At 39.8% G+C, this 17,030-nt stretch overlaps 1 long non-coding RNA gene across 10 annotated transcripts in view; it reads right to left on the bottom strand.

Annotated features, from left to right (window-relative positions):
• The window catches only part of LOC149319159 (uncharacterized), a 61,082-nt gene that overhangs the window by 30,217 nt on the left and 13,835 nt on the right, over nucleotides 1-17,030 (bottom strand). For 5 of the 10 annotated variants that reach the window (XR_016280142.1, XR_016280145.1, XR_016280144.1 and 2 more), the window contains exons 2-3: nucleotides 16,184-16,277; nucleotides 7,889-8,029 (exon numbers count right to left, since the gene is read on the bottom strand). This is a non-coding gene — a long non-coding RNA (uncharacterized LOC149319159). Of the gene's footprint in view, nucleotides 1-4,237; nucleotides 4,312-7,888; nucleotides 8,030-16,183; nucleotides 16,278-17,030 lie in introns of all 10 variants that reach the window. The other 5 variants (XR_016280148.1, XR_016280147.1, XR_016280150.1 and 2 more) reach the window with 2 other exon arrangements.

The following is a 17,030-nucleotide window of genomic DNA, read 5'->3' as shown; positions in this document are numbered from 1 at the left end:
GGGCTGGGGAAGATGAACCCATTCTCCATTCCTCCATCCAAGAAGAAGTAATTATCACAGTAAATTACAGTAAATTCACAGTAAACTATTACACTACAATACTCTGGGACCCTTCTTTTAAACTGGCATATGCTCTGGGAAATGAGTTGCACTTATATGAGAGATGCATGCTACCTCTATCCAATAGCCAGGAGTCTGGTAAGTCATTTGTAGCAGAAAACCACCAGCAAGTGGAGACCAGATAGCATGAACTATATTTACAAAGCTCTACTTTGTTACACTGAGCAGGCTGAAAGATTGAATGACCCTGGCAGTGTTCTTGGCACCTGGAGAAAGAACAGTGAGCAGTGTTGAAATTACATTTCAGTGGATTTCTGTGCATTAATATATATGCATACTATACCATTATGTTTAGATATAAATGCAAATTAGATAGCTAGAAACTTAAGCAACTTAGGAACCTAGAAAAGCTAAACAGCAATAAGTCCTCAAGTTTTTCTAAAGAGGCAAAGCTGGGGGTGTAAGGGAGCTTACGTATGTTACTCATTTATAGTGGACTCAGAAGAATGATGTTTGGCATTGCCAACAGGAATCTCAAGTGAATATGCGACACACTGCAGTGTGCTTATAAGGGTTCTTTGTGTACCTGTATACATGCACGTGCATGTACACACACCAGACACCAAGAATTACTGCAATATTGGCCTTGCATTCATACCTCACCTGTCATTATGATGGACATTTTGTTAGTGAACGTGTATATATAACATGCTTCTATGCAACCATTTCCCAACCTTCCAGCACACTCTGGCTTGACTAACAAAACAGAACCCTGGGAGGGATTATGTTGCCAAGGCCTGGCTTTCTTCTCAATGACTGGTCTCAATCCAGGAGAGAATCAGATTTTGCTATCATACCAGTGGATTGTTTCCCATATAAGTGAGGGATTGTCATTCCCTGCTACGAGGAAAATGTGAACGGCTGGATTTGGGTGAAATTATTCCCATGAGGGCCTGGGATACTTGGGATATCTATAAGAGGGCTTTATGAATTCTAGCCTTTTTAAATTTCCCCTCCTCACCAAAATAATGCCATGAAGTTTGCTACAGAAAGAATAGGAATGCAATGACTTTGAACTCCAGCGCTAATGCTGTAACTCTTAACAAGTGAAAATGCCTATGAATGGATCCTACCTGAGCCTGCCTTATTGCTAGCTCAACACCTTGGGCAAATATTTGTTTTTTGCTGTAGTACATATTTGGCATTGTTTGAGCAAACCCTTTCTTTCAGGGCACCCATAGTTTTCTAAAAATGTAAATACATCACTTTTGAAAAATAGCTTATGCAATCTTGGAAAGTCTATGCATGCTTGTTTTCCAAGAAGACTATTGATATTCTCATTCCTTTATTATTACATCATTGAGGGAAAGGTTACCCTGGGATTCCTATGCTCTATGGAGTAGACACTTCGCCTTCACCTTTAGTTCTTCTGATCACAAAGTCTGCAATACTAGCATGCATGCCAGGGGGAAAAGGTACTTTAATTGAGGGTGACATCACACATTACATGGCAGTGAATCCAGGTTGCCAGATTCTCTACACAAGAAAAGGGCAACCAAACTGACACTGTGGTGAGTTTAGCTGCACCTTACACCTGTTTACATTCTAGTGTGGTGTCATGATCAAAGTGCATGATTTGGAATAACCAAATTAAGTACCACCTAAGCCATGAAGCTCCCAGAGTGACCTTGGGAGAATTACTCTTTATTTTATGTGAGAATGTAGAGGAGGACAGCCATGTAAGGCACCTTGATCTCACTGGAGGAAAGATGTGCTTTAAAATGTAATGAATTAAGAAATCAAAAAAATACAGTCAGACCTCGGTATCCATGGGAGATCTTTTTCTGCCCCCCCACCCCCCATGGATATCAAAATCCTCAGATGATCAAGTCCCATTGTCCCTGATGCAGCAGTCACGTGGCCATGCCACCATTAGAGACAAATGCACTCAAGCCCATCCTCCCTCCCTCTGTCTCTCCCCCCCTCTGAGGCTTTTGCCTGGGGCTTGGCTTTGGGGGTGGTACGGAGGTGGAGACTGGAGCCCAGTTGGCTGGAGGGAGCTAGAACTGGAGCTGAGGCTAGGGCTTGGGTTTGGCCTCGGTTAGGCCTGGCTCCGGCTCCCTCTGGCTGATGGGGCTCCAGTCTCCAACCCTGAAGCCCAGCTTCAGAGGGGAAGGGAGGGAGGGAGGGAGGGAGGGAGGGAGGACTTCAGTGCAGTTGTCCCCATTGTTGGCATGGCTGGAAGCAAATGCCACAGTTGGGGACAACGCAGGCTTGCTGTCTGCAGATATTCAAATCTGCAGATGGTAAGTATGCGGATACTAAGATCCCACTGTATATTTATTATATCCAATGCTAATTTTTGTTGCAAGTGTGTGCTTTATCTGAAGAATACCTCTAAAATAGTAATCATCTTTTGTAAATTCAAAGTATGAATAAGTGCAGTGGTGTCACTAGAGAGGTGTGGCCCTCACTAGGTGACACCCCAGAAGAAGGGTGACACCCAGTCACGCTATCCTACCAACAGGTTTTTTTTACTGTGTGACATATACTGTATAGATAGATAGTAAATAGATAGAAAAAGAGTTAGGGCAAGCATTGTACAATCATCCCTCATTTTTTTCTGAAGGGAATTTTTTTTAGTGCATGTCATCTATAGGAGGTGACATGGGGAGAGTAATTTATAGAGAATCCCTAAAATATGGGTAGGATCCTGAAATAGCAAGTGCACTTTAATCTGGTAGAATGTGATCAACTACATCTTCTGCCTCACATTTCAAAACAACCTCTAGAGAATTTATAGGTGAGTGAATATGTAATACATGTACTAACATGTGAATCAAAGATTATTCCCCTTCAAAATTGTTCAACATTTTGATATGTTTGTTATGTCAGTTGGTTAGACTAAGGAATACGTGACATATTGGAGCCCTGGTGGCGCAGTGGTTAAATGCCTGTACTGCAGCCATTCACTCAAAACCACAAGGTTGCGAGTTCAAGACCAGCAAAAGGGCCCAAGCTTGACTCAGGCTTGCATCCTTCCGAGGTCGCTAAAATGAGTACCCAGACTGTTGGGGGCAAATTAGCTTACTTGCTAATTAGCTTACTTGCTGTTCACCGCTATGATCTTTGGAATAGCGGAATATAAATAAAAAAAAACAAAAAACAAATATCTGAGGCATGTTCTGCTGAATCAATATTTGTACAACTTTTGAATTTGCACATAACTGAGCCAGAGTATAGTTGCCCCTCCTTATCCACAGATATTTTATCCATGGATTCAACCATCCACAGCTTGAAAATATGTTTAGAAATATAAATTCCAAAAAGCAAATCTTGATTTGTCATTTTATATAAGGGTCACCATTCCACTATGCCAATGTATTTAATAGAACTTGGGCATCCATGGATTTTAGTATCCACGTGAATCCTAGAACTAGATCCCAGAGGATGCCAAGGGCATATTTCACTATAGTTGATTTCTGCTGGTTTTTCTCCCCAAAGATGTGTATTTTGGCCAGAATATTGTTGAGCAATACGATGGGACTATGAGAAAAGAAACAGAGCTGAACTAGATGTAACCATGGTAGTTGTGCAAAATTGGGTCTCCTTTCCAAGTTAACCCCAAAGGTGAAGTGCTTTGTGCCAATATGCCAATGTGCCAAGATAAAAACATCTCTAGTTACTATAAAGGTACTTCAGGGAGCTCATATAACTTTAGCCTGATTATTTCTTGATAATTATTGTTTGTTAAGGAACTTCCGTATTTGTAATTTTTACTGATTTCTTTGTACAGTTTTTAATCTGTGTTGTCTTTAACAGGTTGTATGTAGTCTTGAGTCCAATTCTTGGGAAAGGCAGAATATAAATGAGTAAAATAAAAGCAAATAAAAATATTTCCTGCATATCTCTGCCACATGTGACCAAATCACACACCCATACTAACCACAACTTCATACTTGATCCTATGCTGTTGAAAGAGTTTATCAATCTGTAGGCAAGCCAAGAAGTCCTACTTGGATCCTTAGCAACCAACTAATTGTGGAGTGAGGGCGAGAGCTAGAAATGGGGAAAAGACTGAAGATTGGAGTTGAGTAGATGAGTTTTCTGGCCCACCCAGTAGGGTGAACTTCCTTGTTTGACCATCCAAATCTACACAATATCAAATATGTCTCACCTGTTTTCAGCATAGTGCAACTCAAGCCTCCCAAGAGTCAGTCCAGGTGGAGGAGTGTCTTAAGTACCTACCACCTGTTAGTAAAGGAAATATTGTTATATGTTACATACACTGGACCAGAGGATGTGCCCCCACCTAGTACCCTAAGACTGGTTTTAGTACCTTAGTACCCTAAGAACTTGGCACTCCATGAATTCTAGATAAAGTTCAGGGGAAAATTAATTTCTATGATAACCTTAGTATGTCTTGGAAATAAATTAAAAGGTGTAATTTATATGTAAAACTCAAACCATGGAAATTACTGGTTTGCTTCAGCAGAGCACCTGGAAATAGGGACAGAAAGAATATTTGCCATTCTTTGTTTCCCAGCTGAAAAAGAAGTTTTCCAGCACAGAAATGAGAATTTTCTGCAGTTTTTGCTCACTGTCTGCACATCCTGAAGTGTTTGGGGGAAATTACCCAGCACAGAAATACAATTTTTGGTTTGTGCAAAAGTGGTGGGTTTTGTGCAGACAGAACAGTTTTTGTGCAAGAAAGTGTATTTTGCAGGAGAAAGCCATTGTTTTGTGTTTTTTTTTAACAACAAAATCTGTATTTTTGTGTAGAACAATTTTCCAAAACACTTCAGAGTGTTCTGTATGTTGGGGTGGTGGTGGCTGTGTGCCTTCAAGTCATTTCTGACTTATGGTGACCCTAAGGCAAATCCACCATTGGGTTTTCTTGGCATAAATTGTTCAGAAAGGGGTTTGCCATTGCCTTTCCATGAGGCTGATAGCATGTGACTTGCCCAGTGTCACCCAGTGGATTTCATGGCTGAGTTGAGACTCAAACCCTGGTTTCCAGAGTTCTAGTCCAACACTAAGCCATGCTGGTGGCAAAAACTACATGCAAATATTTGTTTTCTCCCATAGAGACTATCTCCCCATTTTCTATTGTACAGAGGGAAGAATACTAAGATACATGCAAAGATAACAATTAAATCCCTATTCAGAAGAAAATCAGTTGAAACTAAATAGGTATAATGTTTGGGCCAATTTATCAAACTCAGCCTACTAGCCATGTATTGAGAGTTTAACCCCCATCTTTGCAATCATAAAGAGTCAGGGCAAATAGGAGATTTATGAGGCATAAGGGATGTACTCTTCACTAATTTTCTTCTTGAAGAAAACAGTGAGTAAAGAGAAAGCCATTTTTAAAGTTTAGTCACAGTTTTGGGACTTTTTCTCTGCAAAATTCACACATGGTTGTTTTGGGTAAAAAGGATTTTCTGTGCAGGAAACAGCCATTGTCAATCATTTCTCAAGTATTTTCAAATATTCCTTCCATCCCTATGGGACGTAAGGTAAATTGCCATACATGCCTACTGAAATATGTTCAGCTTCGTAAGTGAGTTTCAATGTACGTAAGTGAGTTGGATAGTCTGGAGTGCATACTTTCCCTGTGAAGGAGCTATCCATTCATTTGTTTTGCTGAAGGCTCTGCATTGCATCTCTTGCTTTGAGATCATATTTCCCTCTGTTAAGATTGTGTTCCTATGGTGAAGTAAACATCAGGGGTTGGAGAACAGAATATTTCTCAAACTTTCCCCCAAATTGATTTCTCCCACCCCCATACACATTTATTTTTACCCTGCACAGTTTTTTATTATCAGATCTCTGTGCAAAACAATGACTCATTCTACTTCAGTTTAATAATAGATTAATCTGATGCTTAAGTGATGCTTATGCACTGTTCTGTTATGCTCATTTGCCATTTTGTATGATGATTCTATGTACTGTAGAAGACACAGAATCAAACATGGTCCTGGGCAAGCAGGAGAGAAGTACGTCCTTGGTATTAGTCTCCTGGCTTCTTATGAAATAACAGAGGCTGCATCTGCACTGCAGAAATAATGCAGTTTGGCACTGCTTTAACTAACATTGTCCAAGGCTATGAAATTCTAGGATCTGTAATGTATTTATCCTTCTCTTTCAGAGAGCTTTGGTCCCACAACAGATTACAAGTTCCAGAATTCCATAGCATTGATCCATAGCAGTTAAAGCAGTGTCAAACTGCATTACTTCTGTAGTGCAGATGCAGCCTTACTCATATCTTCATGCATACATCCTCCTTGATCACAGAGTAATCTGGTGTAGTCAGTGACTTGCTCATATTAATATGCTATTAATATATGAAATATGTTCAGTAAAGACTGAAAGGTAAGAGTAGTCCAGTTAATTTTCCATTACTTTATCTTTTTCTTGTCTGTTTGCTTCAAGAAGTCACCTTGTTCCTTATTAAAATCCATATTGCCAACTACACAAAAACCTATTTGGTACTACACAATTTATTTTCCAATGCATCAAATATGTCTGATTTAACAGATGGGAAAGAGAAGGAAGTCTTCCTAAAACAAGGAAGTGTATTGGCTTCCTTCTGAGGTAATTTGCATTTATTCCCCCTCAGCCCCTCAAACTCCTTTGCATACCTGATACTTATCTGGCACCTCAATTGACATCCATCAAATTGTTTGCAACAGCAATGATGTGTTCAGGCAAGGAAATAAAGAGGGAGTAAAGCTTCTATCTGATTTGTTTTTGAAACATAGCTAATGATCTATGTGAAGCATAACTCCTAGAAAGATGAACTAAACAGCTTTCGATTTGTTTTTAAAAAGACATGGTGGAACCTGAGCATTAAATTTTAATTGGATAATCATTTATGCACTCAAAAATCTTTTCCATTCCTCTTTGCCTCTAATTGGAGCTCTAACTCTAATCATCACACTGCCTCACTGAAATGATAGGCAGTGTCTCCACTGTGCTGACTAGGATGGCAGTCACGATAAAGCCTAGGCCCCTGGATAGATTGTTATTCTGAATTAATTGTAGTTCCATTAAGAAATTAATCCTATAAAATGCTTACAGTGTGGAGCTTCTCATGTACTAAAGGCTATTGAATGTGTACATAATGAGCAGTAGCTGGATCACAGTGACTAAAAAGATTCTGCTGGTCAATCTGTGCTTTGCTTAAGCATGGTTGTATAGAGCATAGGTTAAAACTATGGTGATTTCCCCCCTCTCCCCCACGTACTAAGCCGCCCTGATCATTTCTTGGAAGGGCGGGGTATAAATAAAATTTATTATTATTATTATTATTATTACTGAAGCATTTCTACTTCAGGGGAAATGCTGGAGTCGCCTTGTAAATATTGAAAACAAAGGTAAAACCCAAACAACTCCACTTTGGACTAGAGGAACACTTATCGATTACATATGCAAAGAGAGATTTACAAAATTATTTTTTAAAATCATAACAGGCATCTATATGAGCTTCTATATTTGTTAAAAAATAAAATCCTTGTAGGTTTTTCAGCTCTACTGGAGTGACCTGACCTACTTTTTTATATACACAAATAAATAAATAAATCACTTAATTTTTGCTTAACTTGTCAAGCCCACATAAAGTTCTTTAAAACATCTGGGAGTCAGTTGCACTAACATATGATTGTAGGGTTGTATTTCCTTACCTCCCTCATTGTGTTTATAGATAATGCAGTGTAAACTGTGTATGTGTATATGGAGAGGAAAAGGCCATCAACAAGATTGCAATTTACCAAAGTTTAGTCTATAAAGAATGAACTATAAACAAAGACAAGCAAAGGCCACTCACTTTAGCCAAGAGCATGTTGCTTTCTTGCTGTTTTGTTTTCTTGACTGTCAGCTTTGTCCTCACAACATGTCCCCTTCTCCTCATCCATAGCTTATCAGATCAAACTAAAAATCTATTGTACCAGGATAATGGGGGCGGACACTGTTAAGTGGGTAAAGAAGTTGGCGACAACTTTAATGCATAATAGAGGGGTCATAAATCAATCATAAATCAATTATAAATCCATCATAATGCAATTGTAAATAAATCATAATGTTATCATAAATCAATCACTGTTCAATATAACACCATTCACTTATTAATTTATCTATTCATTTATTTCATAGGTAGGCCAAATTTCTCCCAGAAAGCAACGAAAGGAGGCTCACTGATAAAAAAAAAATTTAAATCTTTACAATACAATTTTAAAAAACAATTAAAATCTTCTAACTAAAACAGTATAAAACTTCAATCATGACAAGATGTATGTACATTGAGGCCAAGGGGACATGGGGCCTGATTGTTCCATACTTCACCAATTGCTCTGTTCCATACCAGCCATACCAGTCCGTTAAGTCTCTGAGTACTCCTTGTACCCCAGCCAATTAATGTGCTTGACATTAGGGAGACATGCTCCTTAACACTGAATAATCCTCCTAAGAAATCTGTACTTAGGACAAGAGGTTACTGTTAGAACAGAATACTGTATAGAGAAACCGAATGGTTCTCAGTTAGCAAGGGGATAGGCCAAGGCTGTATCTTATCACCCCACTTGTTCAAATTGTACACAGAAAATATAATATAAAGAGAAGACTTAGATTTAGAAGTAGGAGGAGTGAAAACAGAAAGAAGGAACATCAACAATCTATAATATGTGGATGATACCATTCTACTAGTGGAAAACATAATAGACTTGGAACAATTACTTAGGAAGGTCAAAGAAGAAAGTGCAAAAGCAGGCTTACTGCTGAACATAAAGTAAACAAAATAATGATTATAGAAGATCTACATAAATCTAGAGAATGAAAAAAATGAAAAATGATCCATACCTTGGATCAAACATAAATCAGAATGGAGATTGCAGTCAAGGAATAAGAAGACTAGAAATGGGAAATGCAGTGAAGAAAGAACTAGACAAGATCCCAAAGAGTAAAGATATACAACTGAGCACTAAAGTTAGAATCATCCAATCCATTTCATTCCCCATCACCATGAATGGATGTGAGAGCTGGAAGGTGAAGAAGGTGTACAGCGCTGTGTAAATTTACAGCGCTTTATAAATAAAGGTTAATAATAATAATAAGGTGGAGAGAAAGAAAATAAATGAATTTGAGATGTGGTGCTGGACAAAACATGTTGGGAATATTGTGGACAGCCAAAAAACAAGCAAATGGGTTCTTGAACAGATCAGGCCTGAAATCTATCTCTAGAAGCCAAGGTAGTCAAATTGAGGCTGTCATACGTTGACCACATCATGAGAAGGCATGACTCATTAGAAAAGACAACAACGCTATGAAAGGTAGAAAGCAGCAGAAAGGGAGGAAAACCACATGCCAGATGGATAGATTCAATCTAGGAGGCCATGGGCCTGGATCTATAAGTCCTAAGCAGAGCAGTGTAGGATAGGGAGGCTTGGAGATGTTTCACTCACAGTGTTGCTATGAGTCAGGATCAACTTGAGGACAGTTAAGAACAATATTCCTTAAGAATTAGTCTTCTCTCCCACAATAGGATTTTCTCAAAAACATATGCCTCAGAAATCAGATTTGCTAATTAAAGCCTATGTTTGCCTTCCAGTGACCAATTATTCCAAAATCTGCAAATGCAAAATACATAAGTAAAACAAATCATGTGACAAACAGATGATTTTCTTTCATTTCAGTAGCAGCTTTGCAAAAACCAGGCTAAAGCCCCATTCACACTATGAAAATAACTGGGTTATTTTCCTAGCATTCATACTCGCTCCAACTGTACTTGGTGCAGTTTGCAGGTGGGGGGGGGGGCTACTGGAAAACCCACTTAACCTGGTATATCTGATACCAGGTTTTTCCCCATGCCTTTTTAAAAAAGCTGCAATGATCCACATCTTTGGTAGTATGAGTATGCTACCAGATTAACTCCAATCATGATGCATTGTTCCTAGAAATGGAATCACCTCCATTTTGAATTGCTCCAATAGCAAGTGTGAATGGCAACAGGATTAAAATGCCACAGAGAGATTTGGGAATGGAAAACGTAGTGGGAACACCGATTCAGTATTGCATCACCATGGAGATCGGGACCTCCTTGGGGCAAAAAAGTAAGTGTGACTGCCCCCTTAGTATATTATCTATTTTGACCATGAGAGCAGCTTTGTAATTCATCGTATCTGTCCTAGACCAGTAGGCAGAGCTTGAAAAAGTTACTTTCTTGGACTAAAACTCATAGAATCCCTCAGTCAACAAGGCACAGTCAAAATGTTACTTTTTCCAAATTATGCTTGAAGTTTTAGCTAATGATTACTTCAATTACCTTTCTTTTTCTTTCATCTGGTCTAAAATGACTTATCAAAAAAGAATATTTCTAACTGGCTTAGACTCTAATGCTTAGCTCCTGAAGCAAAGCACTAGTTTCTTCAGATCTTTAAGCAAAACAGTATTGATATAAGAATAAAATTTGAACTACTCAGCATGTCAATGAGTAACAGTTACACAGAGGTTTGTTAATATCTTGAAGATACATCAGCTTTTGAAGTACTTTCATCCTTCCACATTTGTAGCTTTGACTTTTTCAAATTTGATTATACATGGATTTTATTAATATGTTCTCTCTTAGGAATATCTAGGTACTCCAGCACAACTCTATGACCAACTTTAACTAAAAGTCATGCTGAAGGACCTAGAGATTCCTAGAGAGAAAACTCCACTAGGCATTTGCAGCTTCTCCAGCACAATTCTATGGTCAATGTCTGGCAGATGTTGACCACAGAGTTGCACTGGAGGACCTAGAGATTCCTAAAGAGGTGTTCTCTCAGGTAAAAACATAGTGTTTCTGCTACTTGCAGTTTTTTCACATTCGTGGGATCCAGTGCTCCTCACCCCAGAGAATGTGGAGGGACGAGTGCATTTCCAAATGATTAAATGGGATCATAATGAGCAATGACAGTTATTTTGTACAATTTCCCATATTTCCTCTGTGGAAGATGCAAATATATCTTTCTCAAGATTGTTGTTAACTTGCCTTCAAATGAACTCCAAGCTATGGAGGCCCTATCCTAAGATTTTCATGGCAGGACTTATTCAGAGGAGATTTGCCATTGCCTTTGTCTAAAGTTGAGAGAAGACAAATGGACAGAGATCTAAACCCTGGTTTCCCAGAGTCCAGATTGTTGTTGTTGTTCTTGTTGTTAATTGCCTTCAAGTCAATCTCGGCTCATGGTGACCCTGTGGATGAGACATCTCCAAGACTCCCTATCCTCCACGGCTCTGTCCAGGTCCTGCAAATTCATATCCATGACTTCCTTAATAGAGTCTATCCATCTAGCATTCAGTCTTCCTCTCTTTCTCCTGCCCTCAATGTTTTCTAGCATTATTGCCTTTTCCACTGAGTCATGTCTTCTCATGATATGGTCAAAGCATCACAGCCTCAGTTTAGTCATCTTGGATTCCAGGGAGATTTCAGGCTTGATATATTTTAGGACTCATTTGTTTGTCTTTTTGCTGTCCATGGTATCCTCAGCACTTTTCTCTAGCTCCACATCTCAAATGAGTTGATTTTTTCTTATCTGTTTTCTCCACTGTTCATTCTTTCATCCATTCAAACAACTGTACCAGTTGACAGACTGAGAGTTACAGCAGATCACATACACCTCCATCCATATTCACCATTAAAAAAAATGGGGCTGCTTTCTTGGCACTTGCATTGTTCATTGTGCTGTGTGTGCTGCAGCAGGAAAAGAGCTGATGAATTGCTCTGAGAGTGCCTGAAGGGGCCAGTGTTGCATCTTGGTCCCTCAGAAAGACACCTCAGGGTGAGACATTGGATGAATTCTCCAGGGAGCCCCCATAAAATGTACAACATCTTACTCCAAGGCAAAGGTCAGAATCCAAATGCTGGATCACAACTCCAGTATACCTCACCACTGGAATGCTGGCTACACATGCTGGGAGTTACAATCCAACAACATCAGCAGGGCAAAATGATCCTCATTCTTTTCCTTGGCATGAGACATTCCGGTAGAGATGGCCATGGAGGCCAACTGTGCCAACATAGGTAGGTTCTTGTGGCTGCCTAAACCATAATACCTTGTTTTGAAGAAAGAACCCCTCCCAGCCTGCCATTTATGATAGAAAGTATCTGTGTTGTTTCTAAGATAGAAAGAAAGAAAGAAAGAAAGAAAGAAAGAAAGAAAGAAAGGAAGGAAGGAAAAGAAAAAGGGGAAGAAAAGAAAAGAAAAGAGCAACTGAACTAGGGGAAGACAGTATTGTCTTCCTCCTTCTCAAGGGTCGAATATCTTGTGCCAATCTTGAATAGATTTAAGCATATACTTATCTCTTTATTACTCTTCTTCATCAGTCTTAAAAGGGGTTTACTTTGACATGTGCTAATCTTGTATTCTGTGACTGTTATTTAGAAAATACTTCCTTGCTGTGGATATGGCTATCTATCAGTCTGTCTGTCTTTCTGTCTGTTTATCAGAAATCTGTTATTCATTTAGTGCAATTTCTTGTTCTTCTCAAACAACAAACAAATGAATAAACAAACAAACAAAAAAAAAACCCAAGCACCAGCCATATAAATACATATGTAGATTCTGCATTTGATGGCTCCCAAGATACTGTGGAAGGAAAGAGTAAATCTCTCAAAATAGCATAACATACATTTTTAAAACATCTGTTACAGCTGATGTCTTGAATGGAAACCAATATGCTAACTCAGTGTCTGGTCAGTGAATTCTTAGGGTGTTAAAGAACCATACAACAGCAGATTACAGTACGAGCCAAACAGCTAGAACATGTGGACTTCTGCTTTGTCCAGAGGAACAGAAAACAGACAGAGGTGACATAAATATAATTTATCTTTGCATGGGTCTGGTATAGTTTCAGCAGAAAGAATGTTGCTGATTTTTTTTTTAACATCACTATAATATGACAGTATGATTCATCTATCTCTCTATCGGTTTATCTATTCATCCAAGCTTTTGTTGGGTTAGATCCAGATTAAATCATATTTGGAATAGATCCACTGAAATGAGTGGGACTTAAGATAGTTGTACCCTGCTCTATATATTTGTTAGTCTGAAATAGTATACAAAGAGATCTTATAGCACTTTTGGGACTGAGCAAAAGAAGTTGTGGCATATCTACAAACTCCAGTCCATCAACAGTGGGTAAATAGAGATAATGGCTTCCTTGCACACTACATGTTATAACATTGGTTAACACCAAAGTCTCATGGTGTTACATCTCCTTTCTGGTTCCCTGTCTGCACACACTATATTCGAAAAGTCCCTCCACCATACTGGTCATCCATACTGGTGTTAAGCAACATCTTTCCTCCAGCTTTGGTGCCACAATAATCATCATTAAAACTGAACTTGTCATCTCATCACCCACAAGTTTTGCATTTATATGACAATTCTTAGAGTCTGATAATAAAGGTCCTTCCTGGTTACCAGTTCACTCCGAGTATGTGAGGAGATAGACCAAGTCTACAAAAGCTTATGCTACAACTTCCTACTCTTCATATGACTCAGTTTGGATTCAACCTCTTCTATTAGCCTCAGAGGAAAACAGTGACAAAACTTCTCTGAACAATCTTGCTAGGAAAACCCTGTGATAGGGTAGTCTTAGGCAGTAGCATCACTGGTGGAGAGTGGGCCGCTCCAGGTGACACCCCAGAAGAGTGGTGACATGCCAGAAGGGGGGGGGGGGTGACACTTGGTTGGCTCCCTGACCTCCATGGGAGCTATTTTGACCTGCACAGGAGCTCCTGGGGCTTACATAGGCGCTCTTGGGGCATGTGTGAGAGCTTCTGTGGCCACACAGGCACTTCTGGAGCCTGCTTGGGTGCCCCTCAGGCGTGTGTGGGAGCTCTTGGGGCCATGCGAGAGCCCCTTGGGGCCATGCGGTCACCATTCTGGGCCACACAGGATTTCCTGGGCCCTGAGTGAGAGCTCTTGGACAAGAGCTTCTGCGGCTGTGCAGATGACATTCCAGGACATGCAGGAGGTCCTGGGGCCTGTGCAAGAGCTCCTGGCACCTGCATGGGCATTCTTGATGCCTGCACGCAGAACCACATGGGTGCCTCTGGGGCCTGCGTGGGTGCTCCTCAAGCCTGTATGAGAGCTCCTGGGGCAGCTCCTGGGCCTGTGCAGGCGCTCCTTGGGGCCACACGGGTGCCATTCAGGACTGTGTGGGAACTCCTGGGGCCTATTCAGGTGCCTCTCCGATCCATACAGACCTCTTTCCGACATGGGCAGGTGCTCCCATGTGCCCCCCCCAAACTCCGCTGGAAGTCTGGGACCAGAACTCCCCACCACCTGGTGTTACCCAGTGTGGGAATGCCACTGGCCTTAGAGTTGCTATAAGTCAGAAAGGATTTGTAGGCACACAACACACAAACACAGCTACTCTAATATGCCAACAGGTCCTACTTTACTTCATATCAAGAACTGTACAGTCCCCATTAAGCTCTTGAAGTGTATCTACACTATGCAGTTTTAGCACAGTGATTTCACTTGAAGTGCTGAGGTTCCACCCTTAAGAATCCTATGATTTATAGTTTGATGAAATTTGTTTGTTAAAATGCTGTAGTTCAGGGAAGTTTACTAGATTATGGGATAATCTCTAGAGTAGGGGTGGGGAATGTGTGGCCTTCTAGATATTATTGGACTCCTACCCCCATCCAATTTGGCCAGTGCTCAGGAATGTTGGGGTTGTAAGCTAACATCTGGAAGGTCACAAATTTCCCATCCCTGCTGTAGTGGAGAACAGCTTACAATATACATTATACAAAATTATAGAGGCAAGTTACATGACCAAAAGAGAAAGAGATCACTGTCATTTGATGCATCTGTAGCTGAGCTATAAACCTGCAGAATGCAGATGAAAGAGTGCAATATTGAATACTTCATTTACATCTCTATGTCTATACATGCAAACAAACATGGAAGCCATTCAGCATGTATCTGTTCACATTCTTACAGCAATCCTTTAAGGTAGATCAGGTTTTATTATTCTGATAATGAAGAAGGCTGTAAAGTTGTGTAATGCTGAGCCATAGTTGCTTACTTCCTAGTTTCTTTCTATTCAACCTGCCTGTATGCTAAAGTCATCTGCTGTTGCTCTCCTCTGGATGCCCCACCTTATGAGGTGAGGTGTAGAAAATGGAGGGATGGCATTGCTGCTTAGGGAATCATTTCAGTGAGCCCAAACAGAGAGCCCAAACAGACAGGCCAAAATAAAGCTGCTTCAGGTCACTTTGAAGGTATCCTGTTTAAATGATACATGCATCCTAAGAGGCCGGAAACCATGCCAAAGCCAAGCTCCAGTCCTAAGGACTGCACAGCTTTGGTGCAGCTTCTGGCCTCTTAAGATGCATATATCATTTAAACAGCATACCTCCAAAGTGACCCGAAGCAACTTTATTTTCGACTGTCTGTATGGGCCCAGAAAATACTTTTTGTGTGTGTGCAGGAGGGGATTATCTTTTCTTTTCTTTTCTTTTCTTTTCTTTCCTTTCTGTATTTCTATCCTCCTCCTCCTCCTCCTCCTCCTCCTCCTCCTCCTCCTCCTCCTCCTTTCCTTCCTTCCTTCCTTCCTTCCTGCCATCCTTGCTTCCTTCTTCTTCTGAAGAGATTCAAGAAATTGTCAGGACTAGAAAGTCAAATGTTTATGGGTCCATGTCAATTATGCAAGTGATAATCACTGCATTTGAGGACTGTATTCTGGCTGTTGAATATGTTCAGTTCTCTCTTACACACAGTTCTCAAAGGTAATTATCTGGTATTCTTTCCACATTCATGTTCATTAGATTTAATTGTTCTTGTTTTTCTGGCTGTGGCTTAAATTTTATCTCTTTCTCTGTACAAAATATTTCAAAAGCTAAAAACTAACGAAATATAATAGGACAGCTTTCCCTTCTTCCAGTTGTTTTCCACTCTTGCTTTTTACATAATACTTCACGTGACATTATTCAGTTTCATTTCTATGCTCCAGGCAAGTTCTCCAATTGTATCAAGATAATTTTTATATTCTTCCCATTGCATTTATCCATGTCAGGTCACTCTGTATTGATCGAAAGGTTGAGATAACCTGGACGTGTGTTTGTACTCACCATAGGAAGAGCGCCTTCCAACTACTTGGACCAGATTTATCTGATTCTCTCTCTGTCTTTATTCCTCTGGGAAGAATTAATGGGAACAGGAAATCTGCAAACATTTAAAATGGATATATGAGATTATTTGGCGGGGGGGGGGGGAGGGATGCCTTTTCTACAACTAGAGATTTGGAAAGAAAAATAATCCAGAGTATTTGGGACTAGTGTGTAGCTAACTCAAGTCACATTTTAAAATAAAGCACAGAATATATATCACACCCTTTAGCTTAGTATTAATAAAGGCCTTTGGACTAGTAATGAGAGATAACTCTGTGGCATAGACAAGGCTGTGCCTATATGTTCACTCTGCTACCAATGACAAGCAAGCTCACAGGAAGTCTGATGATGAGCAAATGGGGACTGTCCAACGTGACCAGATGTCATATCTGCAAAGGAGGACAAGGCAGCACAAAATGTAGGACATTCAAGAAACATGTATAACATTATACAATAAAAGCTAAAAACACTAATATAAATATAAATTCATTCCATCTGGTTTATTTATAGCTATATTACATATACTGAGTTTTATTATGTACTCAACTGTATTTCCCTGGTGAACCTATCTTCATCAAAATGCCTTGTTGGTATGCAATATACTTATCTGAGCAAAACAAATGCTTAAAATTGTACTTTACTAGCCACAAACTTTTGACTGAATCTACATCCAAATTATTATTTCATTTGTCAATTGTACTGAAATTAAGGGGATTAGGATGAAGCAAGTTTGTTTTCTGCTGTTGCACAGAATAGGACCAGGGACAATAGATGCAAGATACAGGAAAAGAGATTCCAGCTAAACATT

The sequence above is a fragment of the Sceloporus occidentalis genome, unplaced genomic scaffold (genome assembly GCF_023333645.1).
Source record: "Sceloporus occidentalis isolate IW3139 unplaced genomic scaffold, rSceOcc1.0.p SCAF_2, whole genome shotgun sequence".
In the NCBI taxonomy this organism is placed as follows: domain Eukaryota; kingdom Metazoa; phylum Chordata; class Lepidosauria; order Squamata; family Phrynosomatidae; genus Sceloporus; species Sceloporus occidentalis.
Note: the sequence above shows the minus strand (reverse complement) of the source record. Positions and strands in the feature narration are given on the sequence as shown.